This window comes from Anopheles funestus, chromosome 2RL, assembly GCF_943734845.2.
Source record: "Anopheles funestus chromosome 2RL, idAnoFuneDA-416_04, whole genome shotgun sequence".
In the NCBI taxonomy this organism is placed as follows: Eukaryota; Metazoa; Arthropoda; class Insecta; order Diptera; family Culicidae; genus Anopheles; species Anopheles funestus.
The window spans coordinates 3,544,123-3,565,280 of record NC_064598.1 but is presented as its reverse complement, the minus strand read 5'-3'; the positions used below and the strand labels follow the sequence as shown (position 1 = coordinate 3,565,280).

Sequence of the window (21,158 nt, the reverse complement as noted above, 5' to 3'; positions counted from 1 at the left end):
GAGCCCATTTCCGACGAATAACGATAACAACAACGGGAGCGCTTTTGGTGCATTGGAGTAACCGTCCTAAGACACACATCGTCGGGCGGCATCTAGTAGGACGGTGGGAAATTGAACGAAATACAAACTGTTTGAGATACCGCCGGGCCGCAATGAAATATTCGTTCGAATGGCCCAAAAATTGTGTGAATAGCTACGAGTGTGAACAATTTATGATGCGCTCTGAACTGGCTGGCATGCGGTTCGAGCGGTTGCACAACGGACCAAGACGTGTGTCGTTTTCTCGTGTGGTTGCGATGGTTGTTGTCTGGTTGTGACGGGTTTTGTTCCAGCATACTATGATCGGCTTACTTTGAAACAGAACAACTGGCAAAGGCGTTTTGGGTATGCTTTATGCACGAGTAGGCGGTGATGTTGAAGAATATTTTCACTCGTGATAAATAAAGTGGTGCATCATTTACGTTTGGAAGGTCATGCCTGTGTGAAATTTAGCTGTAAAAATTCTTCTAGATTTAATATTTTCACGTATTTTCAAGTAGTAACAAAGAAGGAAATATTGTAAAATGGGAATTTTTTTTTAATTTGTAATTGTTTTTGTTTGTTTCTTCTTCTCCTCCGAAATTGGTGGGAGTTTAGACTCGTCGTTTAAAATATGAATAAAAGTAATGAAATAAAAAACACACAGGCAATAAAACCAAATTCATGCTACAAAGGCGTCAAATAACAAGTATTTATTAGTAAGACATCAATACATCTATTTTGAAAATTGATCGATTGAAACAAAGAAACCTTTCACCGTCCAACCAACCAACGGCGAGCGCAACGGCATTACACACTCTAATGAGAAAAACACACTTGAGGAATGCAGCAACTGGTCAAGTGGCGTGACACTACAGGAAGAGTGCAATGCAAGTGAGCCAACGAACGTGCGGTTGTATAAGTGTATGAAGGGAAAACGATGCCCTGTAAGCACACCTAGATGGGGGGAAAAAAAGAGTGACAAAGATCGCAATGCCCCTGTCGACCGGGGTGTTTTGCAGCATCCGAAGCTCGTGATCGCTTTCTCGACTTTCTTACTGAATTCAACACCGATCGCTCCCCTTCCAACCCAGCCAGATAAATACATCCTGCCCTGTCAACATCTAACGGGGCATCCGAGCCCTTGAGTTGTTTTGTTTTCGTTCGATCCCACTCGTACTCGTACTCGATCTAGCAAATCTATTTCGATCCTGCTCTCACGCGTATTGGAACGAAGGGTGGCCAACGAAAGGGTGGCGGCGCCTAACGGGTGGCAAGTGAAGGCATGCTGACGATCTCGTGAATTGATCGAATCTCCGTTGCACCGTGGCATTTCCATGGAGATGCAGGAGGGAAAAAAGAGTGTGAGTAAATAATTAGTGAGAAAGAGGAGATAGCGAGCAAAAGAGAGAGGGAGAGAGAGCGAACAGGCAGCCAGCATCCGCGCTGGACCCACTTTTCCTTTTGTCTCTAACCAGCGAAGATATCAAAATAGCGGCTGTGAACGAGATGAGTCGCTCCTATGTAGTTGTAGTGAAAAGAACGAGATGCATCTAAAGGCAGCGCCACCGTTGCCATTAACAACAGCGCTCACTCTCGCTCTCTCTCTCTCTCGCGCCGTACTCACCTTCTCACCGCGGTGAGCGAGATGAGCGCGCATTTTACGCGGTGCGCGATGCTGCGGCCACCTCGTCATCTCGTGGCAAAGACCGCGGCGAAAGGAGACGCCTTACGCCTTCCCACGTATACGTACGGCGGCGGGGGGAGGGGGGAAGGGGGGTTTGAATATTATCCAGCTTCGGAAAGGGGGGGAGGTGTTTCAGGGCGAGTCCAACGGAATTGCTTTCGGAATCGAATCACGAAAAATTGTTTCTCTTTTTATGCTCAGTATCGGTACACCGTTGGTTTAGTATTGTGGCGATCTTTACTTGCGATCGATGCGCGCGCGCGCACACACACGCTCTCTCACACGTTTTTGCGCCTTCCGCTCCATCGTACCACCGTGGCGCGGTACACGCACGCATCTACTTACACACACACACACACACATACACAAACACACATACGGTACGATGCGCACGCCGGAGAATCCGCAACAACGTCAACAAAAATACCTATAGAAGGTTAATATAGTAACGGATAGTGGTGAGCAAGAAGAAGAAGAAGAAGAAACGCACATACATACATACACACATACACATACATACATGCACTCGATTTACTCCGTTCGATCGCGACCGCCGACTTTGCGCCCGTTTACGCGCGCCCGTCCGTCACTCTTCTTCGCGCAACGCAAGTGAACGTGTCTCGCACGCGGGTTTGTTTTGTTGTGCTGTTTTTTTTGTTGTTGTTCACTCCGCCTCAACCGTCCGGTGGTGTTTATTGCGAGGCAAACTGGCAAACGAATTGTGGTCCAGGTCGTTCGGTTCAGTTAGGAAACGCTGATCGCGAGACATTTTCGGTACGTAAAGATTTGCTGAACGTGTCGTTTCGGTGTGTAGCCGGGGGTTAATTGTTGATGTTTGCTTTTTCTACGATCATGATTCCCCGTTTCTAATTCTCCTCGATCTCTAGTGTTTTGGGTGGTGAATTGTGCCGTTCCGCCTAGCAGTGCCAGTGCCAGCTGTGGTCAAATGGTGTTTAAAGTTCGCTCCAAATGTAATCAAACGGCCGGTCCGTTGGGTAGTGTTGCTCATTTGCCCAATATATCCACAACGAGTGTAGTGTAGTGTCCCGACAAAAGTGATCGCGAAATAATTGAAATCTCATTCACATCGTCACACGGCAACGAGTTGCAACTGGTGTGGCGCAAAAAAAGAAAAAAAAGGCGCATCTTCCGTGATTTGAGCCAGTGAGCCGATTCCGTAAGGCGCTGGAAAAAGTAAATAACAGTGTCAACACAGTGGTGCACGGTTAGAGTCTCCAGGAGGGCATGTGGATAGGAAAAACAGGTTTTTCCTAACCTTCCCATTCCTAAGCATTGGGTGCCATCCAACGCCATCCCAACCTGCTGAGAAGATTTGTCCCAAGTGATGTGTGTCCGCGTGTGTGTGTGTGTGTCATTGGCGAATTGCTCAACGTAGACGTAGAGTCCCGGATAAGGTTCCCGTGCTAGGGTTACCTAGTGTAGCGGTTTAACCCTCGTGGAGGAACGCGCAGTCAAGCCACACCAAAAACCCGGTGACCGTGAAATCATCCGTTCGCAAAAAAAGGTAATGTGTGCCGGTAATCTGTTTCCTTCTCAAACCCATCAGTGTCCAACAAAATGCGTGCCCTTCACTGTCAAAGGTGAACTGCGACCGCAATCAATCCGGTGCGGCATCAGAATTTAAGCAGGCATCCCGCATTGTCGATGACGAATGATTTCGACCCACTACGGCCTTCATGATATGATCAACTTCATCGACTCCCTTCCTTTCCGCTGTCTGGCTATTGCGTGATCAAAATTGACAACATATTTGCGGCACCTCGTACGGTGCATGTCACCGAAACGATCGCGATCGGTCAGGTTTCGGGCAAACAGCATTGCAAACCTTCCACTTCAACTTCAAGGCAAGCTACCTTTGGCTGGGGGGAACTCATTTTTTTGTGTTGGGTTTTGTTTTCTCACCCGAACCGGCAAGGCAAACCCTTTCAACGGAGGAACTGAGCAGCCCATAACCCAAAAACCCGAAGACAAGCCAGTACCACGTTTCGTTAACTGTCGATCAATACGATCTACGAGCGATCAAATTGCTCCGACCGTTGGTAGTGTACTCAAGATCAACAACGGCACAATGGTGCCGCGATCCTTGGATGGATTTGATGGAACTTGGACTCTTCGGTTCACGCATCCGAAAGTATCCCGTTAGGTGTTAGGGAAAAAGGGCGATCCGGGCGGGAGGCAGAGCTAAAATTAACTTCACTGGAGTGGTTTGGTAAATGGGTGCCCGGGTTCCGCCCGGTTTCATCTTCCCGTCGGGAGGGTGTATTTCGGCTCGAATGCTAGAATGCTGGAAGTTTGTGATGCTTTAATATGTATTTTACATTCCCCCTGCATCACGAAGCGCTCGTAGCGCAAAGAGCAGCGGAACGGTTCAAGTGTTGCTCAATGATGAGAAGGTGGTGGTCTTGCCTCGGCAGGAGTGACGCAACACTGTAGGGCAGTCGTTTTTCCCATCAGCAATCATCGGTAGCAGCTGGTACAGGGAGGTTAAACGGAGGAACATGAACTCCAACCCACAGACCGGGGCGTAGTACTGGGGAATATCTTCTGGCTTTACGCTCATTAACTCGGGGAGTCCTATTTGCGGTTGTACTCAGGTCAAACTGTATGAATTGGTGGAAAGAATTGATTGTCTCTAGACAGTACACGCAACACAAATTTTAAAACTATTACTCATATCGTATCAGCGATAAGACTTTCAGGGCTGGTCGTCTGAGACAGCAGCCGACAAGGACAAGGAGCTAACCACAGATTCTTCCCGCTGAAGGCCGTTCGATTTCACGAGATGACATTGTTGAGCGTCGAAAAGCGCTGGAATACAAACGTTCCAACGTCGTGTTCTACGGAGCACAGCATCTTCTTCCCTTGTGCAACACTCCACCGAACACACGACGACCACATTAAAGCAAGACTCGAAAATGGTAATTATATGCCTATATTTAACCGGGCCCGGACCGAACATCGCCCGTGCGACGACCGTCTTCGAACGTCACACCGGTTCTCCCACCCGGGTTCTCCAACCCGGCACCGGGATGAAACGAAACAAATTCGTAAACACAAGCGCATCCCCGCACCAACACCCGATCGTACCCGATCGTGGTAGAACGACTTCTAGCGATCAGTGTCGTCCACGTTCCAAAGCCTGTGGAGGCAAGGCAGTGTGGGGTTTGAAGCCAACTCGAGACTCGAGACGTATTCCGCCGACATGATCTTCATTAACAACTCCATCCGGTGTCTACAGCCAGTACAGGCATAATCCGCTTCTTAATGGAAGGCAACTCCTACGAGCGGTTCTCGCTTCATGTTCTCTGCCAATGGCCGGATACAAGTTTGCCGGCTTTCTTTCGGGTTCACCGAAGTGCGCCAGGGCAGCTGGCACATCCGCACGGCACTTGTCGTCCTGTACGTACGCGACTAGCCAATTTGAATGTGGTTTGTGGCCATAAAAATTAGCCCACGAGATGACAAGATGAAATCCCCAACCCCATCTCTTCTCTCCAGTTCTTCTCTTCCAGGGAAAATCAAAGTGTTGCAAGTGAAGTAAGGAAGGACCGTTGAAAAGGTACGCGGGAATGCTCCATTCGTCCGTGCCAATCCGTCCCGGGGGAACCGGTCTCGGTTGCTGGTATTTGTCGCCTGTTCGCGCTGAGTGTGGAATTAGTCTTGTCAATTAACTGCCTGTTTTAGTCTGTTCTCATCGCATTTTACCCTGCGACACAATGTCAAACTGTCATTTACACGCATACGAACGGGCGTACGATTGTCGAGGGTAGCGTTATGGAGGCCGGCGTATGCTAAACAGCCCGATACCGATCGGCATGACACACCGCCAATACGGTAAAGGCGGAACCGACCGCAAACTTTGTTAGTCCACACCAAAACCGGTATATGGCACCGGTTGCGTAATAATAGCTGTAGATGGCAAGATGCACCTTCTCTGGGTAGCCGCGGGTAGGATGGCCATGACGCTACGAAGGTACGGATCATTTACTCGATCGGCATGCTAATTGCGAAAAAGCGAGGGTTAAAAGGGCTCATAAAACAACGTATTGCGCCGGAAGTTGGGAGACATTTAGAGTAAAGGAATCATAATTTATCTGTTTGATTTCGGTACTTTGTACCGATCGGTAGGCTACATGGAGAAAACTGAGCAAATGTAGGGTACATAAGTAAAGTGTAGTGATATGTTGGGTATAGTTTAATGTAAAAGCTTACTATTCAATCAAACCTCTCTGTGCACGGCACGCTGAAGGAACAAATTGGGCCGACATGGGGATGAAAAAAGAAAACTCTCACCCTTTAAGCCTCGCGCAGAAGGGTCATTATCTTTCACTTAGAAAGGTGGTCTGGTTGCGTTTTCGTTCCTCGGATGGAACCCTCGGATGCATCGGAAAATCAAAACCATGACTGTTCCAACCGAGGGCACATTGTTTTCCCTTTTTCTTTGTGTGTTGTCGGTGGTTAGATGAAGTAACTGAGACTGATTGACGGATTTTGTTTCTTGCTCTCCTATCCCGCCAGCCCGTATGGGAGTTCCTTCTATGGAGCAGCTTTCATCTTAAGCTGTTTGCTGCTGGCAAGCAGTTGGGAGAGCTAATCAATCAAACTTCCACGCACCAAGATCGATCGATAATGAAATAAGTAATTTGATTTTTGTATCGTAGTGCAACGAGTGCAGAGCTAAGGTTTTGGTTGTTGTTGAAGTAAAGTTGATGGAATGTGGGTTTTTAACGGTGTTCTCATGTGTTTGGATATTAAAGCATTCCACGTTTCTGACTATTTGTGAATTAATAACCAACAAGAACGCATTTCAAAGACGACTTCAAAGATTGGGTAAGTGGGTTTATATTTTTGTATTTTAAACAACTCTAAAGCAAATATGTAAGTAAAGCGATTCTTATGCAATAGAATCAATAAAATGTTATAGTTAATTTAAGATTTCAAAAAACCTTCCTTCTGTTTTTCTTCTGACGACGAAGAACAGATGATTAACAGATGGCAATGAGAATGATTCGTTTGTGAACGGGTTTCTTTCTGTATTCTATTATATTTTTTATATTTCTTGTTCAATGCTTACAAGGTATGGCCTGGTCTTTTTATAGAGAAGAAAAAAATAACCAAAATTAGTCAATCCAATGAACCATGCCTCATACATGAGTAAATCATATTCACTAGACATTACGCTAACCGATACCGCAAACAACTAATACCAAGTTCCTACAACGAAGATAGAAGAATATAATATTCTTACGACATTTAGACAGATAATAATTAATAAGCAATGCTCATTTAGCATTATTTGTTTTAAAGTCTTAAGCTCAAATATGTTTTGGAAATGTTGTGCAGGTTTTTCCCATATTGTACCGCTAGCTTCTCTGGATGTTGTTGCTCTCGATTTTACTTTTCATACGTTTTTCATTGAATAGACGTATGATCTATGCTGCAGATATATCCTTTTTAATTTATTGTAACATTTGCATTGATAAAAGTTTTGTAAAACCCACATAAAATTAAAATGTTCAACCACGTTCTACCTTTTCCATGAAAACGGTCAACGGTCGTTTGACAGAATTTTACTTGAAAGTATGCAGCCTGCTTGAAACTTTCTTGCACACGGCACAACACCAGCAGCGGGCCTTTGTTTGTGTACGTTCGGAACCGAGAAACGTACGAGAAACGTCAAATGGCCGACACGGCGATCTGAGCGCTCGTCAGTGTGCGTGTAACCATCGCGTGTGTTTGCTGGTGTGCTGTGAGAGCGAGTCATAAAACTTGTTCGAATGCGAAAAAGAGGTTGGATTTCCGTCGGACGCTCGTTCGCTTTCTGCTCGAAGCTTTGAACGCAACCGTGTGTGTCTGCCAGTTGTTTAGAGCGATTTTGTGCTAAAACGTACGGAAAACCTGCTAAAAAGCTGCACCCAAGCAAAGCGTGTTATTTGCTGTGGTGCGTCGGTGAAGAAATTGCACTGTACGCGTCGAAAATCCAGCAACCTGTGGTAGTTTTATTGAAGTGACCGCAGACCACCCGTGTTCGATCGCGCACCAGTACTCTGGCAGCTACGGGCACTCGTTCACTGGTTCGCTGGGCCTGGCCAATATACGCTGTCCACGATTGTCACCGAAATTCCCGGTGTCCTCGCGTCAATTCGCATTGTGAAATAAAAGCATCCTTCGAGCGTGTGTTGTGTGCGTGTGTGTGTGGCAGGCACACGGGTGAAATCCTCCGCCGAGGGATTTACTCCTGGTGCGGTGACGAGCGTGCGAGAGAAAGAGAGAGAGAGAGAGAGCGGGAAAGAGAAAGCCAAGCAACGAGAGCGGGAAAGAGATCGGTCTTTGCAGCCGTCATCAAACAACTATTGTGTTTTTCAGGCCGATTTTTGACGTTTACCCGTGACTGGCAGGCCGTTTTTTAGGCGGCGGTCGATTGTTCCGTTGCGGTTTATTGCTAAGAAACACTAGCAGCAGGCCACTTTTTCCGGACGCGCTGTCCGTGAACGTCCACATACTACTATCGCGTCATCAGCAACACCACCACCATCATCATCGTCTCCATCGATCCATTCGTCCAACTGGCTGGCATATAGTGTGTATACAGGGTACAGTGTGTGAAAAACAATATCACAAACAGTGTGCAACCGTAGTAGGCTCGTTGAAGAGCTCAGAGTGAAGAAGGTCCCAGACGGCGCCTCATTGTTGTGCCTGCTCACAATAATCGTATTGCAGTGCTGCTGCTGCTAAGCCGTTCGCAAGGCTGTATGTGTGTGTGTGTGCCGAATTGAAGTGTGTACGTTTGTGTGCATACGTGTTTGTGTTTTTTTGTGTGTATGCGGAATTTTCCACCATTAGCGTCGTGCATTTTTTCCAGCAAAACGCACAGTGATCTCGCCAAAGGATCCCATTTTCAAGTGGCTCTGTGCTAAGTGAAATACGCGTGACCGGAAGATAGATTGTGTCTGGTAGAAGATCTACCGTGCAGCGATCTTTCGAAACGAAAAAAAAGCAAAGAAGAGGTAGCTTCTGCTTCAACAAGGCGAAACGTAACAGAACGACGAGCCACTGATCAGAAACAGACCCCGTTAATGGTAAGTAATGAAAATTTTAGAATATTCAACCTTTTACCGTTTCCCCGTTTTGCGCGCGTTGACATCAATCGCTAGTGTTGGCGACTGTGAAACGATCGAAGATGAAGTGCTGCACCTCAGTTTTCTATCCGGGTTGTCCGCGAAGGCGGCTTGGGGTACGAGGGAGATAGTCGCTTGAAGAGGGCAAATTGCCGCAGTCGAACGGAGCGTGTGCGAAAGCGAGAGGGAATACACGCGGCATGCGATGGTTGCGGCAATAGCTGCCAAAGTTCTTGTGCAGAAGAGATAAACAGCTGAAAAGTGATCGAGAATGCTATTTTGACAGTAAAGAGTGTGGGGTCAGTCGGTGTGGGTGGGTGCGCAGGAGGGTGCACAAGGCACCGGCAGAATTAGAGTAAACATGCAAAAAGGGCCGGGAATGGGAGGAAGAAGAAGAAGGAAGCCCCATCAGGTGTGTGTATGCATGTCTGGCTGGCCCGCGGTTGTGTGGGGAGATTTTCCCCTGCCAAATGGGTTTTGGGAAAGAAGATGTGAAAGGTCATGGTGTATTGTAAAGAGGAGAGTAAATGAAGAAACGCAAGGGTGTGTGGAAGACTGCGAGGGCAGCATTAATGTCGCCGTTTCCCTCTCCGCCCCGTCGCCGTGTAATTTCTTCACAAGTCTCATGCATGAGCAGCTGAGTGAGTGTGAGTGTGGAGCGCCTGTGGACGACGTTGAAAGTGGTCGAAACGTCGCTCATTGGAGCCGCTGCTGGTGCGCGCGGTGAAACTAAACTGAAACCCCTCGGAGATGGTGGTAGTATACGCACGTGAGCAAGTGAAATCGCACCTTATGAGTATGTCCCGCTCTTACAAACGTCTCATGGGAACAGGTCTTCTTTGTTGCTTGGATGTGTCTCCCGTACGAACGGTTGCTATGAAAGAGTGTGCTACTGCGTGCGGGTGCGCGGCAGAAGCAAAAGTGGGACATGGGCATTTGCGTAAGCGAAACAGCAACATACAGATTTGGTCGGTGGGAAAAAGATAGATTGCAACCATAGTTTCTCTTATTCAGTAGAGCAGTTAACCCTTAAAGTTAAATGTCAGTGTAATGTTAAATTGTTATATTTTTGTTTTTTTTATTGTGTTAATTTTATGTTTACTTCGAGTTTAAATGATGAATAAAATATATCATAATCCGTGTAAAAAAAAAATCGTATAAAACGTGTTGTTGTATTTCATGAAAAACAAATACGTTCCTACAATTGATTGTTCTTCCTGTGGAATTAAATCCTAGGTTTTTCAATTTCAAATAGTTTTGTAAATATGGATTAATGAATTTAACATTAATTCTTATATTACAACTATTCTGTACAGGCCAGAAGCTTTATATAAATAGGGAAGAAAAATTGTTTTTTTTGTACAGCACATTTCAAATGAAGTCATAAAATAAATCACTATGTGAATAAAGTAAACATAAATCGGATTTGTTTCATTTTTAATTTGACCATTTGAAAACCATCTGACATTAAACATATTTCGTGCTCGTATAACTTTTTCGACAAGTGATACTAAAAGTGTGCCTAATTGTAACTGCTAAAACTTTGAATCCCACGTGTATGTGTATTGTACGGTTTATTTGCAGTGCAAGTTATGCAAAGTGATATTCATAGAGTGAGTGTTACGAACCGTTCACTTTAGTTGTAATTTTTAAATACATCAGGAGAAGAATTACGTTTATATTCATCGCAAGCGGGACACAATTTTCCGATAGTCGAAAGGAAATTTAATAAAAGTATCTGATAAGTCTCTAAAATCAAACATTTGTAAGCGCGCATCTAAGGGTTTTTTCAACGCCACTGTATAAAGGCAATCGTTGCGCATGGTTGCGTGCGGTAGCGTACAGTGCTTTGATGGTGTGCCATGCTAGCACAGTCGGTCGATGTTCGCCAATATGGTGGCATATAGGGGCAATAGCAACAGCGGCGTAGCATAAGCACAGGCAGTTACGAGACCGAGCGCCAACCCCTAACGCGGCAGAGCATGCCCACGGAGAAACGAGATGGTAGAGCATATTTTCCGATATATGAGATGTGCTGGCTCCGGCGCACAAAACAGGGCAAGCAGAGTAGTCGGCCTTCGTTTTATTCATTGCGTTTGGTCGGTGTTTCGAGATCTGATCGCGCTCACGTCCGCTTGTGGAATGACAACGCAAAGCGGATCGAAATAACATCGAGCACAACGCAGCAGTGTAGAAGGGTCGAAATGACAGCGAAAAAAGGCATTTTTTCTCTGTGCTTGCTTTGCGCTGCTGCTGCTGCTACGATGTGTAAAGCATTGGTGTGCGTGTTTTATTCATGGGCAATGATCGATCGTTTTTCTCTTAGCCCTGTAGTGTGTCCCGCTGTTTATGGCGATTAAAGCAAAGTTGAATGTTTTTTTTTTCTATATTTGGGAGAGTTTTACACAATATCTGTTATTAATAAAACAGTTAATCCCTAGCTGTCAGTTTCCCCTTGTACTTTATCTGTCTTTTGGGAAAAAAACTCCCTTTATCATTGAGTATTTTCAGTTTAGAAACAAAATATACCGTATGTAGTTTTGATATTTGTTAACTACTCTTTTATATCTGTTATTATATAGTTCAATGTTGCTGTTTTTTATCTTTTAACTATTTTATTATTTTTTTCTGTAATTTATTTCTACTTTATGTTGAAAGTAGGAGTGTTTTTATATGTTTTCAATATAATCTATGTATTGTGCGAAAGTATGATTAATGACACGATGTATAACTTTCCATATAAACGACAACATTTTGCTATTTATAACATACCAGTCTACCAGTCTGGTGTTGTATTTAGCGTGAATCGTCCGTTTATTTTATTGTGTTATAAAAATAATCAAAAGTAATAAATGCATCTCCTGGATATAACGAACTACTAGCCGGCATTAAAACATCGCCCGAAGATGGCAATCATCAACAAACCCAACTCCCACCTTCGACGGGCTGATGCTGATGTTGTTGATGGTCAAACAATGTTAACGAGGGTAACAAAGAAGGGGAATGGCTGATGGCGATTTGTTGTGTGTGTCCGCGCCTTCGTCAAGCATCTGCTCCGTGCACCACCGTGTCCGGTGTAATAATAACAGTAATGAGAGAAATATGCTACAACACCCGTTTGTGTATGTGTGTGTGTGCGGATAGGGCGGCCGGCAGCAAGCACATACCATAAACAAAGTACAGGTAATACTTGTATGCAAGAATACTAGTTGCGATGGTATGTGTGGTTCGTTGATCCATCTACATAACTATCCCCCTTTAAGGGTTGAAACCTTTTCGGGCATTTGCTGGCAAATTCTCAGCTTTATGTTAAAAAAAAACCGGCAAAAGCACATCCGCTCCCACTGACTCGATGGTTCGTCTCAGTATCTTTATAACAAACTGCTGGACAGTTTTGAGCCGCCTCTGAACGAATGTTGAGTAAAACGGAAACACCGCGCCTGATGGTGCGTTTGGATACGAGGGTATAATATTTCAAGTTGGCTTGAAATCGACCGAGAACGTGAGCGGTCGTGTAGAGGTTACCTTGGATATAGTCGTTCGTAACGCTTGCTGCGCCGCATGGTGTACGGGTTGTCGAAGGGACTTCGAATCGCCCGAAGCGGCAACTGTAAACGGATATCATCGTCGCTTGTGCTTTTTTGTTATTCCCTCCACTTCATTCTGGTGATCAGAGTGTGCTTATTGGGTAAGAAAAAAGGGACGCAAACCCTGCTTTGTTCTGCTACGGCCGGTTTAGCATTAGCGCCTGCTAGTGTGTGGAGCTGACGCTGTGTGCGTGAGCTTCTGCCATCGCGTACTGTAACACCGTCCTGTCACAGTGTGTGTTTTTCGTTGAGCGGCGGTGATAATGATGGCGGCCGATTTGCAAACATATACAGCGGCAGATAGCAAAACCCGAGCGATGAATGAGACAGAGCGACAAGCGAGATATTTTCGTACATCGGGTTGCGGCGGCGGCTGGTTATGCTACCTTTTTCGAAAATGTCCCTTTTCTTGTTCATTCGCTTAGGGCAGGGTGACCAGTACGGTTTCCGCTCAACGGGGATGATTCGGTGAATAAATTATTTTAATTTTTACGTTATGACTTTTCACATGAATGTTACGCAAAAGAAAAAATTAACACTTAAATGAGAATAATGAAACAAGGATCTACCGAAAAATGGGAATTGAAATATAATTCAAATCCTATTAACTTTATCGCGCTTTATCCTTTGTAATGCTTAAAATAGTAATTAATAACTAATAGTAAATTCTTTGCTGGACGTACTTGTCGTATTTTTCGTTATTGCTGTCTTGATTTACATACGATTCAAGCCATATGAAAATCATCAATGAACCTCCAACTACTAATATTATGGATTTTGATCGATTTTGCGAGGATATTTGATGAAATGTTTGTTTAACGGATGATAAGAAAAAGATAGGAAATCTTCGGCAGGCTGCGAATCTGAGAGATATAAGTGATAAAAAAGCTACAGACGATCTAAAGATGATTATTTGTTCTGTTATGATTCTTCGGATACGGGATTCAAGGTCCGTTCGTCTGTTGCGATGGTTCAGGAAATTTCTTTCTTCATCATCCTTGTCATTCTTCTCGTTTCATTCACTATCGACCGACTATTTCTTATATCAAACTTGCGGATTTTTCTGTTCTGGCGTCCTCCAGAATCTGTGGTTTTTTTTTCTCATCGTTTCCCTTCAAGCGATCCCGGATATCAGTTTTCAAATGATGGCAAGTAAAATATGCAACAGTAGCAAGCGTATGTTAAGATATTAAACGACACTTTAATAAAGAAGCCGTACTATAAATCCCTGCATAGAAGGAACCGTACATCAGGTTCTGTTTCATGCTGCCGGCATTGACGCTAACTTCTCTCGGAACATTCACACTGCGGAATTAAATTTTCCCAACAATCTGGAGACAAACTGAACATGAGTTAAGTTCATCGACACATCCATCCATTCTGTTACGGGTTTCTTCGGGGCCCTCGAAGGGTAGTGTTTCGTCACCTTTGGGAGCTGACATGATTTATTTTCGCTGCAACAAATCGAATTTCTGCACCTTATTACGGCGTTGTTGTGGTTCTTCCTTCCGAGACGAAAGTGTATTGCGTTCAGTTCGTAACGCGATCCCGGCGTTCCCATACCAATCTTCTGTCTGTTTTACTTTTTGCCCGCCTGCAATGTAAGATCGCTTGCAGGAAGTTTCCCCAAAGATCTGTCCTCGGTGTTGACCTTTCCTACACGGGCGGGCCCGGCGGTAAAGCACCATGTTGATTAAGTCAGCAGAATAGATTCACCTTGCATATGCAACCCTGGAGAAAACGAATAGCACACATCCTGTGGACATTGATTTGCTCTTCTCCTTTTGTCTCTTCGGTTCTGGATGGCAAGTAGAGACGGCTATGTTCGTCTTTTCTATTAAGGGAAGTTTACACACATACTTATCCACACCAGTGAAATATAGCCTTTTATCTGAACTTTCTTAATTGATTAGATTGAAGCTTGTGATAGTGGGGCACTCTCTTAAGGGACATTGGGCGCTTTTCTTTCCATCAGTTTAGCAGTGTGAGTTGGTTTTAATGAAAATTTTAAGTCGAGAATCAATTAGGATTAGTTTCTCATTTTCTTCAAACATGGGAATCTTTCCATTTCGAGGGAAATCATTTACTATAGAATTGTTTTATTATGGGATGGAAAATTAGTGGAATTTTATCACATTTTTTTGTAAAAAATGGAGATTTATGTCTTTTTTTTTTGAAACATTCAGCATTGCTAACAAATGAAGGGTTAAGTTTTTGGTAATATTACGGGTTATGTTTGGTTCATTCCTTCCCTCATTAGTGTTGTTAAGTGTCTCTACAGTTTCCATCTTCACCACCATCGTGTTTCTTAGCAATACTGAAAATGCTAATTAAGTACCGAGACCTATTGACACTGCTCTTGATTTCCTCTACTTTAAGAAGAGCGATCGATACGTCTGGATTGTACGTTGATGGTGAGTGAGTATTATGAGCTCTCTTTTGCATCGTAATTAGTGACTAAAAAGTAGAACACGATTTTTCAAGTATTTAGTTCATAATGCTATTTTTGGTGCTGTGATAAAATCCCGATAAGGTCCTGAAGAGCAAAGAACGAAGAAGAATATAAGATGGTAAAGATGTTCAAAAATTTGATATTTTGGGGGAAAAACAAGCAATAAATAGTGTTTATTCTGTTTACTATTTTGTTTACTCTAACTGCGTACGTTAGATGAAAATACACCAACGAATGGTTGCGGATAGCGACTCCACAACGAAATAGAACAAGATTTATACTTTTGCTGGCACTTTATTGCTCTACGGCAGAATCGGTCCTCATTTATCTTTTTATTTTATTTATGGTTTCGAACAAGCACCAAACACATTCATTCGCACAAAAGCACATAAAAAATAGAAAAACATTCACAATCGATGGTGTTATTACACTCATCCTCCACGAAAAACACTTTCTCTGGATTTTCTTGGTTGGATGTCTTTATGTTCTTCGTCGTCTCTGATGCATGTAGCTGTGTGTATGATTACTTTTTAAGTTGATTTTATTTGTATAATAATTTCCTATTATTTCGACGAAAGAAGCTTGAAATGTAACCGAATGAGTCTGCTAACGAAGTTTGTTGCTTCATGGTGTACTACGAAAAAAAAAATATGAAAACTAACACAAAGAAAAAACCATATGGTATCATTCCCTTTGAATGGACCTTCCAGAGCAGCCACCTGGTAAAACAAATGAAGGACGTTTATGAAAACGACATGCTCTCGAATGTTTGGTAAGGTCAAGGTCATTTGACCAGGCGAACGCCAGAGAATCGTACATAGCTAAATGATGATGATTGTAATAATCGTAAACATTACTTATCATATACCTTTTCTTTCTTCTTTTCAACACTCACATTCCGGTGGAGTTTCTTGCTGTTTGTGTATCGAAGAAAATTGGCAGAAAAAACGTAAAGAAAACGTTGATTTAATAATTAATAAGTTTTCGTTCACAATGTCGCTCAATCGTTACGGTAATACCGTTGCTTGTAAAGAACATGACAGACGGCAGACGGCGGCTTTTGGACAGGAAATTGAAACGTCAACAACCATAAGGCTGTGGTTCTTCCTGCCGACCATCGGATAGTCCTTCTTTCTCCCACCACCCACAGTTGAGGTGGTAAATCTTGATGTTGTGTGAATAATTTTTCCGCAGCGCGCAAACATCCTTATGTTTTACAACGAGCGAGCCCATCGGAGAGAGATCATAATCTGTTTTCCTTTTTTCCGTTCCTTCCTGTTTTGTGTCGCTCGTTTGGGGGTTTCCTTTCACCCGTAGCGTTGTACTACGTTCCCGTCGTTTATCTTGATTTTTAGAGTGCCGCTTAAAGGGCAACATCATTATCATGGCGCGATCGGCCGGCGCAAAGGAGGCAGAATGATGATGCAGCAGCGCGAAACTCCAAACTCAATGCAGTATAGTAGCGAAACGAAACCAGAAAAAAAAATCTGTACATAGAACGAAATTGTAATAAAGTATTATGATGTCTTGATTTCGTAATTTCATTTCGCATGTTTTCCTTTTTTTTCCACATTGGTGGTTGAGTTTTTGTTTGTGTTTTGTTTTGGCAACTAAACTTTTTCGTCCTTATGGTTGGTACTTTGTCCTTTGGTGTCAGCTGGTAGGTTTGGTGACACGATTTAATGGTTAACTGGTAAGTGGATTGACTTAGGGGTTTATACACTTGTTTTTGCGAGGTCTTTTTTTATCAAGAAAAGAACAAACATTGTTGAATGAATGATTTTCATTTTATTTTTTTAAGGATTTCATTTTTAAGGAAATTCACTTTAACTATGAAATCTAAGCAAATGCGGTTATTTTTTGAAGTACAGTGTGAATTGAAATATAAGAACTATAAAATTTGTCACCCCATTTCACCCAATAACCAGCTACACAGAGAGAGAGTGCATCGTTCTCGGTTTTGTCGGATTTTCGTCACCCGACGCGCCACTCCGTGAGCAATGAACTTAAATCCTTTTTTCTTGCGAGCGCCCATCCCGACTCAGTCCCGTGGAAATATTTTTTTTAGCTGCTTGAAATATGTAACCGTGAAGAAGCTGGATGGCATTATGGACCACCACCCACCTTCTGTGTGGGGTGTGGGGTAGGATGTATAGCTTTTCCGGAGCACCGAAGTTAGAACCGTAAAAAGGGAAAGTATCATATTTTTAAGAGATTTTCCCTTCGGGCCGGATGATTCACGCCTACAGGGGGTGGGACGTGGAAATCTCTGCTTTTGTGGGGGAAATTCTGAGGGTGGTAGTGGAGGGTAGGTTTCGTGATGCTACGGTACGCCTTTTCTCTTTTTTTGTATAAGGGCGAAGGTCAATGTCGTCACGATCAGCAGGACATATTTACCTTCGTCTTTTTGTGTGCTCTTGTACGTCTGTTTAGTTAGGTCGGTTTGGGATGCAGGACACTTGAAAAAAAAAGCTCAAGCTCTTATAGTGAGGCAAACGCCAGTATCAACCCCAGCAAGAAAAGTAAAAATATCCTCCAGATTTGTGCTTGTGTGTGTGTGGGGGGAATTTATGGGTAGCACGGAATAAATGCGAGTATTTTTTATGCTTTACGCCTCCGTCCTCCACCCTCATACCCTGTTCCGATGGTTAGTTAGTCAGATTTTCTTTTCTTAATTCAGTCGCTTTTCTTTTTGTTTTCCCCCCTTAATCCCAAGAGCAAGCTCATGTCATGTGCGCTTATTTAGAGTTTTTTCGCTTCGTCTATAGCAGCATATCGTCCGGGTATCAGTCTCTAGTACTTTGTTCATGGTTTCAAAAATTGTGTCCCCCTCTGAGCTATCCGGGAAGGGAAAAAGTTTTTCCATCTCCTGCCATTGCAAAAGATAAAATTGGTGGGTAAATTTTCATCCATTCCGTCCGTTCTTTGTTGCAGCAGTACATAAACAATGATTTATATCAATTGTGTTTTCCGATGCGTCTTCGGCATGGATGCGTGTATCCATATCTCTTTGCGCTTGTTTGCTGGGGGGGAACACGGTGCACACGGTTCACGCACACGGTTCACGCACACAAGACAAATGGTTCCACGGCCCAAGAAAGTTGGCCCTTCTCTAACCTCTGTAAAGCTCGTAGAAAAATTCTCCAATGTTCCTCACCTTGCGCGCCTCCATGGTGGCACTTTCCCGAATATAATAACAAGAAGTGTATAAGATGGTAAATTTCCTTTTCGAAAGGCACACGAGAACAAGTAGCGACAAACTTGCTTTTTCTTTCGCTATGACGCTTTTTTTTACGTTTTTTAAGGTTCTGGAAGTCGGAACTCCCGATGGCGCAGGTACGACACCGGTCCCAATTTGGGAGGTTCTCTTGGAGTTTTCACAACCTTCAACCTACCTTCCTTCCTTCATGGTGCGGAGAAGAAAATTCTCCAAAGTTAATTTTAACGCTTTTTCGCAAAACGGTTTTTGCTGCTTTTGTTAAATCTCATGAGTGTTTGTTGTGTTTTGAGAAAATAAACGCCTCTTCCTGTGCTGATTGGCGGGCGGGGTGGGTGGGCAAATGTGTGTATTATTTGTGAGCATCATGAGATTGACTTTCTTCCGCCACGGGGGTAAGGTTTTGGGGAAGTCACCATTTTCCAGCAAATGTGCGTTAGATGTAAGCAATTGCTGTGTTGTGTGGCGTTGGTCTGTTGAGGCATTAAGTGGCACAACATGGCGCAAAAGACGAACCGCACCAAACTGGATCAAACCGAGGGCAAGAACATTGTTGTGTGTGATGTATTTCAAGCATCCAAGAAGCGACTTGACGGGTGTTTCGTCCGCTGGCTTTGGCGGTTTTGCCGACGTGTGTCTCCCTCTGGGCTTTCGATGGCTTTACGCTAGCGAACGCTCCCGTCCACGTGTCATGCGCCGCTTTGCCGTGTGTCCCACAGGAGAAGAAAATGGTGGTGAAAATTTATAGTCACGGGATTGTTGTATTCTACACCCGCGCAAACAGAAGACACTAGACAGCGTAGGCATTCGGGGGTTTTTCATTTTATTCCCCACACACAAAAATATTGCATTTCATTTACACCTTCTCAAGAAATATCAGTATCTTTTTCTAACTTTTCCAATTTTATTGTGGGTGGGTGTGTGTTTTTCAAAATGTCATCACTTCAGTTACTCCAGAGGGCGGATCGGAAAGCAAACAAAGCAAAAAAAAAGCCGTACGCAAAGATATTATGGTTTATGGTTCCCAGTGGAACTCCGACCACTAAGAGGGGACACGTGTGATGGCTTATAAAAAGTAAAAGATAAAAACAAAACGAAGAAGAAACCTTGCGTTGAACCCTCACCGTTCCGAGCGCCAATAAAAAATATTGATCACCGTTCACTGAAAGTCAATTAAATTATGATGCAAATTTATTGACTGTCTTCTTTATGAAAGTCTGTGGGTGTGCTGGAATATGTCAATCTTTGAAGCCGCTCGGAAAGCAGAACAATTCAGGAAAAGGTCAATTTTAAAGCAATTTCTTTAGCTTAGGCTGCTAATGTATCGAACTTATATTTATTTTGTTGATAGAATTTCATTATTCTATTTTCGATAATAATTTAAAAAAATGTTACTTTTATTGATTTTTTCAAACAATTTTAAAATTACTCTATTTCTGTCTATCTCAGCGTTGATAGTGGCTGAAAGTCTGGATAAGATTTATATTTTACCTGTCTCCATTAATTTAAACGCACCACCATAAATCCTTTATTCTGGACAATGTCATCGCAGACGTGGGAATATCAAGCTGTGTTGTCCATCTGATTCTATAGGCTTTTGTGACGTAATTCTCCCTTCAAACATGTTTCATAAAAAATGTACGTTCTGTAGTTACTTGCACAAGCCCAGTTTAATTGAGTTCTCAATTGTTTTTTTCTAAATTCGCTGAAGAATAAAAATTTGTATTTTAAATATAACGAGGATATGAAGAATACAGTCAATAATGCTCGATCATGCAATACACTCGGGCTGGTTTTAAACTATTTGCTATTATACGTATTAGAGATGAGAATAACAACTCTTTTAAGTGAATCAACTCAGAGTGAATGAGTCGTTATAAGGAGTCAGCTCGTTTAGCGACTCATTTCGGAGTCATAAAAAAACCGGCATAAATTTCGTAAGGCCTTTGAAAGATTTATTGACAAAATTTTTTTAACAGATTTATTTTGATGCGGATTAGTTCAAATAATTTTCTCTTCACTCAAATAACGCTTTAAATAGAAGAAAGCATAAAAAATAAGAAAAAAAAATTAAAAATTAAAAAAACTTGAAAATTTCTTAAGGGGTTAACCTTGTTTTTTTTTGGGAAATTTAGCAAAACTTTAAAAATTGATTTATTTTGATGCGAATTGGTTTAAATAAGTTTCTTTTCACTCAAATAATGCTTTAAATAGAAGAAAGTGTAAAAAATAATAAAAAAATCAAAAAAGAGTCACCTAAACTCCTCGTGGTGAGTGAACGAAACTCGTACAATACAACGTTTCAACTCACTATCTCACTCTGACTCACTTTGCACATCTCTAATACGTATGTTGGTTATATGTATGTTTGTTGACCAATTTAATTTGCTCAAATCTTCATAACATTTGCGGCGGTACACTTTGCTACGTGACTAACGAATTTATTACCCAATCGCAATACTTTCAATTTTCATTTCAATCGGTTTCCTTTCGACAACAAACATCCTTGCCATATATCGTCTTCGCTGCTAGACGAGACATGTGTTGTTGCCTGTTCCATTGGTAACATAAGTTGACCTTTCTCTCTGTCTGAGGCATTTCATTGTTAGATAGCTCGTGCAAAGTAACAAGTTGAAATGGACAGACTTTTCTGCCGACCATTCGAGAGCTACCAATGGCTTCCTTTGCTCTGCTGCTATAATCCATCGACTGACAGTCGAACAAAGCCCGATAAACTTGACTTTGACAGTTGGCACCGGAGCAGTGGAGTTCGGAAAGCAGGTCAAGTGGCTTCGGGCAAACAACGAGACGACGGGTGGATAAAACTTTACCTTCTGTTGCAGTTTATTGGAGCACCAGCACTAGCAATTTGTTGTTTCTTGTTGTTACCGAATCTCTAGTGAATTGTTTGTGTCTTGTCTACCTAAGGAACTGGCCGCTGCTAGTGCAGGATTAACTGTGCACACAGATGTTGACTACATGGGAATTGTTGTTCTCTGTTGTTTTTTTTTTGAAGATAAACGGATGCTGTAAATATCCAATACCGTCGGAGGAGTTT

General features: G+C 43.0%; 2 protein-coding genes across 4 annotated transcripts in view; both read left to right on the top strand.

The window, feature by feature from the left end:
• The first annotated feature begins 1,829 nt into the window (after positions 1-1,829).
• LOC125774780 (uncharacterized) overlaps positions 1,830-21,158 on the top strand; it is a 105,281-nt gene continuing 85,952 nt past the window's right edge. The window contains exons 1-2 of one of the 3 annotated variants that reach the window (XM_049444999.1): positions 1,830-2,479; positions 2,593-3,230. The gene's annotated coding sequence lies outside the window, so the exon portion shown is untranslated. Of the gene's footprint in view, positions 3,231-7,447; positions 7,517-21,158 lie in introns of those variants that run through there. The other 2 variants (XM_049444998.1, XM_049445000.1) reach the window with 2 other exon arrangements.
• Positions 7,515-21,158, top strand: part of LOC125774792 (secreted protein C-like) — a 31,338-nt gene continuing 17,694 nt past the window's right edge. Inside the window, exon 1 of the mRNA XM_049445026.1 lies at positions 7,515-8,805. The gene's annotated coding sequence lies outside the window, so the exon portion shown is untranslated. The remainder of the gene's footprint in view (positions 8,806-21,158) is intronic.